This window comes from Eumetopias jubatus, unplaced genomic scaffold (assembly GCF_037043125.1).
Source record: "Eumetopias jubatus isolate StellerSeaLion01/CBP00866 unplaced genomic scaffold, mEumJub1_p1.0 scaffold_13, whole genome shotgun sequence".
NCBI classification, from domain to species: Eukaryota; Metazoa; Chordata; class Mammalia; order Carnivora; family Otariidae; genus Eumetopias; species Eumetopias jubatus.
In genome coordinates, this window is record NW_028274819.1 from 19,159,375 (window position 1) to 19,172,674 (window position 13,300).

Consider the following 13,300-nt stretch of genomic DNA (forward strand, 5'->3'; position numbering starts at 1 on the left):
TGGGGCTTGGTACAACACAAAGTACTAAGTCTATTTGGAGGAGAAAGAAACCTTTCTGGAAACAGGTGTCTTTATGATTTCCACCTCCAGAGGTTGTGACAGAGTTCCTGTAGACCTGGTTCCAAGAACATTCCACGGTATGAATTTGAATCCGGCCTTAGCTGAAGCCTTTCTGTATACACGTGAGCAAATCAACTTACTTCTCTGTGTCTCGGTTCTTTATCTGACATGAGAGGGCTCCTGGGACGCAGCATAGTGACCACCGTGAAGAGGGGCACGCAGAGCTCCCTGGGTCTGGGTGAGACCTAGCCTGCTGATGACCGTGCCTGAGACGGCAGGGAGGCAGTCTCACCTCCTGTGCCCTGTGCTGCGTTCTACTTAGGAAAGACAAGAGAAATCATTTCAACAGAAGTACTGGCTCCTTAGACTTGTTCTCATTCAGCAATTACTGCCAAATGAAATTCTTTGCAGGAGGTTTAAACTAATGGTTATGTACTGACTGACCTTAAATGTGCAATGCCAGATAGAAAACAGACCATATTAAAGACTTGAAATCAGCAACTTCAGAATTACAGAGGCTTTCCCTCCTGGTGAGGTGCATGAGTCAGAAGCAAGTTCAAAAAAAAAAAAATTAAGAAAAGTCTATGACCTCAAATACAAGTGTGTGTGTGTGCGCATGTGTGTGTGTTTTCCTTTTACTACATATTCCAGGTCTGAACTCTATGCTGGGGACCACTCGGTCCACATACGGGAGGGCAGTCTGCTTTGCCTAAGGATTCAGAGCTGCACCGGTTTCTGTAGACTTCTATTCCTGGCCTCCGTTTAGAGGAGAACAATGAGAGCTGGGTGTAAATCTGTCTTCCCATGTAGCCTTCTCTTAAGTGACTGCGGCATAGAGGGCAAAGTCAGCCGGCGGAGACACAGACACCATAACCTGTGGTCCGTGGAAGAAATGACTCCAGTGATGTAATCCAAACTCTCGGCAGCTACTGTTTCCTCTAGAAATGTGAAAGACCAGATTCGATCTCTAAACAAGGGAATTCAAACATGCACCAGAAGTTCACTGTGGAAGATCCTCCCGTGCAGAAAGTATACTGAAGAAGAAAGCAGTTAACTGCCACAGCTGCTAGGAGTACCACTGGAGTCTCAGGAGTAGTCACTGTCACAGTATTAAACTGAAATCTCTGGTTTCGTTCAGCTGAGGCAAATTTGTTTCAAACGAGTGTGCTGGGGAAATAAACCCAACAGGTTTTCTCTGACTTACTGATTCACCCATAAATGATAGTTTTTCCCCAAGGGTCAACAAGGACATTTGTTTGTAACTTTCGTTAACAACAGTGCATATGGGGAGTGAGAGAATGCAGGCTATGAGACACGTCAGCTTCTAGTGGACAAGAGAGACAATATGGTTCCTTTCGTCTTCTCCCTCCTATGATGTGGGAGCTGCAGGCCTTAAAAGAAGATCTGTATCTATATATGGATATTGGTGTAAAGCATTCTGGGTAAACAGTGGGTGGACACAAGTTAATTACTCTTTATTACCCTCAGTAGTTCAAACTTGAAATATCACCAGCTACTTTGCCATTTAAGTACATTCTATGTGCTAAATAAGGGGGGGGGTGCAGAATGCATGGTGGGCCAGAGTATGAAAATGAAAAAAAGGACTGGTTCCTGCTCTCAGCGAGCTGAAGAAGTCTTGTAGGACAGTTGTGTCTCATACACAAATAACTACAATGGCAAGACACGGGAGCTGAAGGGGAGGAACAGGTAGAATGATCAGCTACAGATTACTTATAATTAAGGGGCTGGGTAAGGCATACGGCAGAAGTGGGCCTTGAAGGATGGGTAAGATTAGGGTTTTTGTGGGGGGAGGGCCTGCATGATGGAGGGTGAGGAGGAGCTGCAGAACCAACACGAGCAAACCCAGGGATCCGGGAAAGTGGGGTGTGTGTAGTAACCGGAACAGGTTACCCACAGTATCATCCTCGTACATTACGGTTTGTTACCATTTCCACTGACTTGGCCAAAGGCAGAATGATATTAAACTTCTTATGTGGTCAGTGAGCTTAAATTCTGCACATCTATCTGAGTCAGCCACACACACTTGAGTTGGTTTCACTCAATTCTTAATACTTAGATTAAGCCTACAAACAGGTGGTAGGGCAAGAGGCTTAGATTTCCCAGCTACCCACAGCCTTGGGTGTTTATCATTTGACTCTTTCTCCTGCTGCAAGTGAATGGTCACCTGATGATGTCGAGGGAAGGAATCTAGCAGGAAAATCAATAGACCTTAGCTCTGGTCCTCTTCCTCAAAATACAAATGGAGCCACAGAGATACGCATAGTGGGGAAGGGAACCACCATCAGAAGCACTTGTTGGGCATATCAGGCTTGCCTTTTTTTTCCTATTGCAAGGGTATTATGCTAGGTCAAGGCCAATAAAATCTCAGAGGCTACTTGGTCTTTTTTTTATTCCTCAGGGTAAGTGACTTATAAGGATGTCTTTAAATGAGAACTCAAGACCCTACTAATTCTAGAATCGATAAGGACTTGAACCTAGTAATATCTCATAGGACTCGGATGTGAAAACAAAGAGCATTAACAATTGTCCTTTTCATTGGAATGGGTAGTGAGTATGATATTTAAACCAAGGTTATTTTTTTTAAAAAGGCCACTTAAGTCTCTCTACCATAGAACATTTTAAGGAGGGCCTTATGGATTTCAGAAACAAAGTTCCCTAGTTGCCTGACTGCAGACACCACTTCGTGTGGAAGGGATTAAGACAAGCACTTTGATTAGAGCATATCTAACTCCAAGTATACACAGCCAAGGCACTAAATCAAGTAAAAAGCAGAGAGAAATTAATGGTGCTATCACACTTTTTCCTTTTGCTTTATGTCACCAAATGAGAGCTACCTCGGGCATTCACCTGGGCGGCCACTTTGCACATAACATGGTTTCTAAGACCTTACTCTTTTCCAATTTTTAACATTTATGCTTTTTAGGCAGTGAGAGAGGTGGCAAACTGTTTAATTTTTTTGTTCATGTTAGGTTTTTCCATAGCTATATTTCACATTGTCACGGGAAACATGGCTATGCTATTACAGGTGCAGCAGGAACAGGAACATTTGATCAACACCTGGTACGCTATCAACTGTTAGTGACCTCCAGCTCTTTTTCCTGAAATTTGATATGCTCGTTATTTTTTTATAATAACCACTTCGGATATGTGATATGACTGGGTTATTAATCAATGCCTGATAGCTAAAGAGGTTTAAATTGCTTTGAGTTTGGCAAATTTTGAATGGCAAATCTATGCTTGTTGTTATAAAAAGCAATTAAATGAGAAGACAAATCCAAAGCTGTGATCTTTTCAATAGCTATGAAATTTGATTTAAATTTCTCCTGCACTTTCAAGATCATAACCAAATAAAACCTTGGTGACTAAGAAAAAGTAAGAGATTACTGAAATTTTCTTGGTCAAAAGAGCAGAGTAGTTTAGTATGATATACATTTAACTACTAGTAATGACAACACTAGAAGAAAAAAAAGGGGGGGGGAACAAAGCCAGAATTCCACGTACACAGATAGATGCCAGGTATCCTCAGCCACATGTATTTTAAAACTAACTAATGTTCTTTTGTAGTGATTATCAGGTTCAACTGCTTTATTTCCATCAGGCCATGAAACTGAGTAGAAATCATGCAATGATTAAATTTGTAAAGGGGTTTAAAGACTTAGTGCTCATTGTATTAAACAAAAATTTCAAAACTGGAAATTCACTTCAACGAGTTGGCTCACAGCACACATAAAGAACTTACTGAGGCACAAATCACTTAAAAAAAAAAAAAGAAGAAGAGTTCAGGACGCCTGGGTGGCTCAGTCAGTTAAGTGTCTGCCTTCGGCTCCGGTCATGATCCCGGGGTCCTGGGATCGAGTCCCACATCGCGCTCCTTGCTCAGCAGGGAGCCTGCCTCTCCCTCTGCCTGCCGCTCCCCCTGCTTGTGCTTTCTCTCTCTGACAAATAAATAAATAAAATCTTAAAAAAAAAAAAAGAGTTCATTCTACCAATGTAGACTGGACTTCGTGTGTGTGTGTGTGTGTGTGTGTATGTGTGAGTTCTGCAATCAGAATGATCTTTATGAATGGGGAAGAGTCATGCAAATGCTTGCTATGTGAGATGGCAAAATATCTCTAAAAACATCAGCAACAATGAATGGAAGTTGAAATTCAAAAAGAAAGACAGTAACCAATGAACTTGCCTAAATTATAGAATTAGCTGCCTTCAGTTCTAATCAGGAGACTGATCTACAACTGCAGTGACAAACCATATTAAAAATATCTTGTTCAATAATTAATGAGGGCTAGATTAAATAGATCCCATCTTGCTCATCCATCCTATTTTCTTGTAGGTGTACAATCACTTTGTCCATAGTGATATGAGTGTAGGAAATCACAGTAAGCTCCTGATGTACAATGGAGCCTACATACAAAGAAAGATGTCCAAATGTAACTTCTCAACCCCATCTGTAGATAAGTGATCATAAAATCTGATTACTTATGCCACCCAGTGGGTATCCTCAAACTACACACAGAGCAGAAAGGAGGCAGAACTGTGTCCTAAACCTAATTTAGTACCCAAAAATATACCTGACTTCCTTTTGGAGACTCAAGATAGTAACCCTAATACTGATGGAGACCATTTGCACACCTCAAGTGTTAAGCTCTGTAATTCAGAGATATTACAAATTTATTTTTAGATCAGTGAATAAAAGTATTCCATAACTGAGTAACAGCCTCCAGTGCCATCCCGTCCTCACTGACGTCAAGCAGTGCTACAGAAAGGTCTGTAGTGACAGCTCAGTTGCTGCCCTGAGTCTCGGTCCTCCTGGAGCATCACAGACAAAACTGCACTGATTCAGTTCCAACAGACCATGGAGAGTGAATAAAATCACTCGCTCTGTGTATACCACATGCTGAGGCTTGGAATACCCTCCTGATAAATGCCCTCTTGCTTTGCTCACCTGGCAAAATTTTCTATTTTATTTCAAACATAGTTACTTTTTCAGTATTTCTAACAGGTGAATTTTAAAAATCTTCCTTATTTGCATCTTATTATTAATACTTTTCTAAAAAAATGTTTCTTGGTATCATTATCTACTGGCTTTAAAGTTATTTTAATCACTGGGTGACAGGCTGAAACTTGAGTTACAGTTTAGAAACTACGCCAAAGCTCTGAAAGTAAGAGCTCATTTTAACACTTCTATTATCCTCAGCTTTATTTTTGTTTTAGTGTAGCTATCTCCCCATTTGACAGAAAATACTTTTGATAAAATGAAGTCACCAATGACTTTCTAAATTGTTAAGCCCAGAGCATTCCACACTATTCATCTGCCAACTACGGCCGTGATTTTTCCGTAGGTACCAGCACCATTGTTTACATGTTTTTCTTTAAACGGATTCACTGTTTAATCTTAGATTATGTTAAAAGGGGAAATCAGTATCATTTTTCATAAATCACAGATTTATACATTTTTATAGTTATACATTTTTCCTAATGCCCATCAGAATAAACCATAAGTATTAAAATTACTTTAAAAATTTTTTTAAAATACTAAAATTATTTAAAAAGGTTAGCCTAAGTACCACCTGAAAGCTGGTGCGCCTCCAGTGCTATCTGTACCATACTTGGGGAACCAACACAGAACAGACTACTATTGATTCCTTCTTCCTTCTCAAACCCTCTGCTCTTCTGACCTTCAGGATCTAGCTCCCCCCTGGCTTCCCAATACCGCTCTAACACCTTCACTGGCTCTGCTCCTTAAATACTAGTATTTTCTAGGATTCCAACCTGGGCCTTTTCCTCTCACCTTGCACACTCTCTCTGATGAAGCCAGAGGCATCTCTAAATGAACATGTCTGTCACTGAACTTATTCTCCAGTCTTACATCAATGCATAAATGGTTTCTTTTCCATTTTCTCTCTCTTAATTAATGACATTGACATTTATGCAGTTAACCAAAGTGAGAAACTTCTCTGGTCAACTCACATTCTGAGTCCACTGTTTTCAGCCTTTCCTGTCTCAACATTATCCACAACACCCTCTGCCTCTCTTCACTCTGATCTGACAACTGTCCTCTCTTTTCACTGAGAAGCAATCAAAAGTCCACATCTATACCTATATATTGTCCCTGCTCCTATCTCAAGACAACCCCTATCTTACATTTGTGCCTCAGATGCCATCCCCCCATCTATTCAAGAACTTTGCTTCTATAATTAGCTTCTTTCTTTTTTGCATCTTTAATTTCTCCTTCTTTACTGGATCAGTCCTATGCAAACATACTGCAAAATTTTCTATTTTTGGAACAAAAATTATCTTTAATCCCACATCCCTCTCTAACTTCCATCCCATTTTCTGCTTCTCACTATAGCAAAATTCCTTGAAAGAGTTGCTAGCCATCTCCACAAATGTCCTTCACAACCCATTTCATACAAACTTTTAGAAGACTGCCAACAACCTCCATGTTCCTAAATCCAATATGGCTTATTCCTTGTCCATCTAACTCAACGTCTTAGGATGCATCCGTTTGGTGCAGCAATAACGATACAATCGATCACTGCTCAAAACATTTTCTTCATTTCTTGGGACAAAATACTTGCCTGATGTTCCTACTGTCTGGCTGGCTGTTCTTTTATTGTTCTTTCTCTTCTCAACCTCCTAATGGTGACTGGAATGCCCTAGTAATTCACTGTTGACCTACTTTCCTTTTTATACTAACCACTGAGGAAACTTCATCCAAGCTCATGATTTAAAACACCACTCCTAAGCCCATGGCTCATAGATTTTCATCTCTAGCCTGGGGCTCTTCTCTGACCATCAGGACACTCATATATCTAACTGCGTCCCTAACACTTGCACTGAAACATTTAATAAGCAATGCAAACTTAACATTTACAAAACCAAACTTGTTTTTCTCCCTAAACCTGCTCCTTTTTCAGACTTTCCTATCTCATTAAACAGCACCAATGGTGATTACAAATCTCATTAAATAGCAACAGTTGCTCAGGTCCCAAATTTAGGAGTTACCCATGAACTCTCTTTCCTTCATTTCCCACATTCCCTCTGGTAGTGTCCTGCGGGTTCTATTTTCAAAAATGCACCCCAAATACAATGACAGCTTCTCACCTTCTCCTCCTTCACCTGGCTGGTCCGAGCCAATATCATCTTTCACCCATATTTTTGCAACAGCATTCGTAATTGGTCTTCCTGCTTCTGCCCTTACCCTATCACAATCTATTTTCACTAGAGCAGCTAGAGGAAACCTGCTAATATGTAAATCAGATCATTTTTCTTATCTGCTCAAAACCTTCCAAATCATATATTTTTCTCTTGGAATAAAAGCCCAAATTATTAGAATGGTCTGCAAGGCAGTAAAGATATGGTTCTATCCTCCCCCCATCCATCTCTGTTTTCATCTCTTCTAAGTCCACTGCAACCATACACGCCTTCTTGCTGTTCCTTGCAAAAGCATTTGCAACAACTATTCTCTCTGCCTGAAATGCTTTAATGCTCTATGTCTGCATGGCCTAAACCCTCACCTCCTTCAAGTCTTTGCTCAAATGTCACTTTCTCAGTGGGGCCTCTTTGAACAACCCAGTTTGAATCTCACCCGACTTGCTGCTCTATTTCCCCTTTAGCACTATCTTCTAACATACTAAATAACTTCTTTATTATATTTATCATCTGCTCTGTTTCTCTCCACTAGAATGAAGCTCCATAAGACCTGGATTTTTTGTTTGTTTGTTTGGTTTCCAGTTCCTAGAATAGTGCCTGGCAGACAAGAGGTAATAGTTGGATGAATGAATAACTAAGCCACACTCAGTCTCCTTTAGTTAAAACATTCTGTTGCTTTGGAAGGTTATATCCACCATCAAATTTTACTTTTTTCTTAAATATTATTTGGACAAGTTAACAATCTATAATAACTTGAGGATAGCTGTGGAAAGATCTTAGGCAGGGGCCAATAGGCTCATTCCTCAAAAGAAAAAATATTTCAAAAAGTTCACATCAAAAACCAGAATGTATTTAAAAACTAAAATGAATAACTTATATTTAACGTCTTTCAGAGGCTGAAGTATAAAAAGCCACTGGCTATCCGAATTTGACTTACTGTCCTAAGTTCTTATGAAAACCTAAGGTAACCATTCTGTTCATGAAAGCTAAACACTGGGAATCCCAAAAGATAAATGTTACCTACTGAGATAATAATGCAAGCACAGCCACCAGCTCTGTGTTCAATCCAAGGCTATGCGGCCATCTAATGACACAGAATTCAGAGGAGACAAAGGTGACAAGCTAAACTGAAAGGGACTGTTTTAGGTGTGCCTTTAGGGTTATGACTGCCCCCCATAATCTAGTTCAGGTTCATGTTTTATACAGGGATGTACGTATCTCTTTTCAGTGATGACATAAAAAGTCAGTGATTATACCACTTTCACAAAAAATGTCTCAAGAATCCACAAGTATGAATTATTTTAATCATAGCAGTGGAACAGGTTATGACTCATTGGGAGTAACAGAATTCTGCACAGGAACCACACTGGCCTTGGAAGGCAGAAGACTCAGATTTCAGTCTCGGCTCTACCACTCAGTGACACTTGACTTGAGTAACTCATAATCTTTGCTTCTAAATTCATAAAAAGGGCTCTTTACTTATCCCCCCTCTACCACATAGATACTTGTCAAAGGATAATTTGTTAACCAAATAATTAAAGCCCTAAAAAAAGTAAAGAAATACAAAAATCTAAACACATTACATATAGAGAGTTACATTTGGCTTTGTTGCAAGATATGCTTGCATTTTAGGATTCTGAAACCTGTAGTAAATTAACCAAAGTTTTAATTCTTCTTACAGAAATAAATGGAGGGAAGTTAACTAGTAACCCATGGCTACTAGTTAAATATAGCATAAAAATGCTATAAAAACTGGATCTTTAAGAGGGTGGCTCAGTCATTGGGCGTCTGCCTTTGGCTCAGGTCATGGTCCCAGCATCCTGGGATCGAGCCCCACATCAAGCTCCCTGCTCGGCGGGAAGCCTGCTTCTCCCTCTCCCACTCCCCCTGCTTGTGTTCCCTCTCTCGCTCTCTGTCAAATAAATAAATAAAATTAAAAAAAAAAAAAAGACTATCTTGTTTTTTAAAGCAGACATCTTCATTAATTTTTATGAAGAATGTCATAAAGCAAAGGTCCTTAATTGCAGGTAGCACGTGCTGGATAGTCCACAGGAGGGCAGCAAAATGCAAGATTTCTTTTTCTTCAAAATCTAAACTCCAGGTAAAATTGTTTTCAGCTACAAGTTATAAATCTACAGAAATTAAGGTTGAAGAGCACAGACTAAAACCATAGGTAATGAACCAAATTATAAAAGAAGATATGATTTAGGTAAGTAAAATTATTAGGTAAATAAAATTATTAGGTAAAAGAAATTTCTTTCTCTAGTGGTGAAAGCTTTCATATACATATTATAGAAAAACCTGCATAAAATTGTAAGGATACCTAAGTATTAAAGTCTGAGTTCTACTGTACAACATTTATCCATCATTTCTAAAGATCTGGTCAATATTTTTAAGTTGGCATGTGTCTTAGTGAATTATGAAAAGACCAGAGAAATACAGGGTTAGATGCTTAATTATATTCAGCAAATACCAATGCCATTGTCACTGGCATACCTGTAAGCATCTCATGTAAATGAAGTCTAATAAATATGACCTGCCATTGGTCTGATGTTTTCTAAAGAAAAATAATACTGGATAAAAATACTAAAGTAAAACCATACATATCAGAGACATAATAATAATAAAATAATCTAGACTGATTAAATAGTAGAAAAATACCTTCACTAGATCTAACTGATTTGCAAATTAGTGAAGTTGAAGGAAAAAGTACTTAGAAAATATTTCGGAGTAATAAATGCTTGGAAAATCTACTGCATGTATTTCTGGACTTCTCTACAGGTTCAATATTTAACCATTCTGCTTATACTGTAATTAAAATTTATTTTCCATTTTTGGTCCTTAGTTATTACCTCATGAAGTTTTATTCTTTCTGACACCTTTATTCTTTCCAGTTAAAAAGAAAAGTCCTTATTTTAGTGTTCAGCAGTGAAAAGAATTTACTTATACTCGAAAGCACTGAGTTTATTTAACAGATTCCATTTTACTTTAAAAAGGGCCAAGTATGTTGTTATTGAAGAATGGGTTTGTTAAAGCGGCACATACAGTTCTATTTAAGTTAAATCAAATTGTAAAATAACAAACCAATAAATGTGGTAAAACAGCATGTATTTCAAAGCTGCCACAATAAATAAATGTGGTAAAACAGCATGTATTTCAAAACTGGTCTTTTCATTTTAATCAAAACTGAAAGTGCTAACTTCCCTTTTAATAGTCAACTCAAGAGTAGACAATTTAAAAATCAATCTATTAAGTTTTCCTTCCCAGCATCCTTGAAATGGGGTGGTGATATAAAACTACCTATAAAAGAGAAGAATTTATTAAAAGCTATTCAAAGGAGAGAGAAAGAGATGATGTCAAGCACTTGCTATATAAGAATATACACACCTAGCACATGGCAGTCAATAAAAGTTTGGAAAAACTGTCAGGTAAGTAATTATGCATTGACACATTTTTCAGCTATAAAGCCTTTACAAGTGGAAACATTTTGTAAGCATAGTGATTACGTTTTTTTAAGTTGAATGAAGTTGCATTACCTGTGCAAACATTCCAAGAAACATACACTGAAAATCTGTGTGAAAAATTCCATGATTACATATGAAAACCAGTAAAATACTTGCTTATGTTAACACACTGCCTATGCCTACAATTTTAGCATTAAATTCATATTACCCGGGGGCGGGGGGATGGGTTAGCCTGGTGATGGGTATTAAAGAGGGCACATTCTACGTGGAGCACTGGGTGTTATGCACAAACAATGAATCATGGAACACTACATCAAAAACTAATGATGTAATGTATGGTGATTAACATAACAATAAAAATGATTAAAAATAAAATAAAATAAAAAAAATAAAATAAATTCATATTACCCAAGAGATTATACTGTTACAGCTGCTATAAAAATAGTTACTAACATGGATCTTTAAGGAAAATTTGTTGAAAATTAACAATGGTCAGAAAATTATTAAAGAAATGTTTTCTACGAGTAATTAGCTATTTTTTATCTCAAAGAAAAGCTTATCTGTAAAGCTTTTAAATGGTAGCTTTTCAAACAGACTTTCATAAGAGAATGACAGGTTGGGATGGAGTGGGTAAGGGCAGCTGAAATTCTTTTCTAATAAAAATCAACATGAATTCCTTGATTACTATATGGAAAAAGAATCATAAGCCTTGTTGATATCTTGAAAACTTCATACTATCACAATAAACACTTTAGATAATGTGTCAGACATGCAGGATAACTTATAAGGCTTATTTCAGTATTGCAAAAATGAAAAAGCAAAAGGCAGACAATCATCTGAAGGTACAGAAATGCCAATCATTATTCAGAGGTTTTTCTCTTTTTTTCCTCAAGCATTTAGTAAAGCTCAGAGATAGAGGAGATGAAACTGGGTTTTCAAATAAAAGAAGTTTATGGTGCCTGCGGAGATACTTGTTGCTTTGAAGTTTCAGCTTTTCAAAGCTGGAACTCAGCAAAGCAACTGTTAATGTACAGGATTCCTGTGGAAACAGTAATGCAAAAACACTGTCAAAGAAAAAATCAATACGGAAATGAACTCAGTATTGTCCATGAAGTTGTAAACTTAAGAAAATGCTATAGCATACATTTCCATCAGGGGGCACCAGTATTTAGCAGATGGTGGATTCTCTCCTAAAGTAATTAATCGCAACATAAAAGGGGCTAAATTAAAAAAAAATTTATTAATGAGCTCTCTCTGAAACAACTAAAAAAAGTATTCCCTCTTCCCAAGTCAAATTATTTTCTTTTTTCTATTAGATGGAGTAATAGTATCTGTGGGATACCTGGACAACTAAATACTAAGATACTACAACTTTGTAAATTTGTTTCAGGTTATTAGTTTCCTGGGCTAGTTGAAATTATGCTCTGGGGAAAAAGCTCAAGACAACTGAATTCCTTCTCTTGACATGAGTGACATAAAATAATAATAAATTTCAAGAAACTGAAATCCTAAGCAAAAGCATGTAAAGTAATATTAACAAAAAGGCTTTTTAGAAGAGGATCACTATATACATACAAACTCTTCTTTCCAATAACAGGAAAGAGGCGAGGAAGATGATACCAGGTAAAAAATACAAGAGACTCTATAATAAAAGCAGCTCATTGAAAAAAGTGAAATTCTGTTTACAAGGCTACTGTCAGGTAATCTAAGGAATTTAAGACACCCCAACATATTTTCTGGAATTAAGTAAGAAGATAAAGATCCATAACTTGCCAACATAACATAATAAAATAAAATAAAAAAAAAGATTCATAACTTGCACCACTAAGGTCGAACTATTTGGTATTATTACGAATTTCTAATGGCTTACTTTTATCTAACACCTATCATGTGATAAGGATCTTATTTAATCCTACCAACAAGTCTATGGGACAGATTTTCCCTTTCATTTTATAGATGAGGACAGAAGTTACTTCACAGGGATTAGATACATAGCAATGGCAGAGCTAAGCTCGAACATGAGTCTGTAGGACTCTGTTGCATCGCTGAACTGTTGCATTGCTAACACATTGTCTTAGGCTTTCAGCATTCATGCAAGAACTCTAGTTTAGATCCTCTGTGGATCAGTACTGACCCACAACTGAGCTATGGAGTTATGCTGCTACTAGATTTTTGGTTTCTTCACTAAAAAATTGGGCTCTGAAACTTAAAAATGTAAACACTACTTACTGCCTGTCATTTCATTAAGATCTTAAGGCAGACTAGTACGGTGAATCTGGAAAACCAGTTTGAGGGATTTTTTTTTTCTTTAAGTGAAGGAGAAGGACTGATAGTGCTCTGCTTAAATATTACAATCTGACCTGAACATTATTAACAAGGCACCCACGGTGAGTTCTACATCAAGCTTCTGAGGGTTCACATATATGTAAACCTCACCTCTCATAACTCAAATCAAACTCTTTTTATTCTTGTAGTGTAAGTTAAACAAGTAAACATAATGGAACCCTTATGGAGTTCTAACTGATGAATTTATAATAGTTATAATAGTTCAGATAGATATTAACTCAAATATTTTTTTTACCCAGATGGACACACTTATGCAC

At 37.5% G+C, this 13,300-nt stretch overlaps 1 protein-coding gene across 4 annotated transcripts in view; it reads right to left on the reverse strand.

Moving 5' to 3' along the window:
• The window catches only part of TTC17 (tetratricopeptide repeat domain 17), a 114,777-nt gene that overhangs the window by 48,449 nt on the left and 53,028 nt on the right, over positions 1-13,300 (reverse strand). The gene's annotated exons all lie outside the window — the stretch shown is intronic.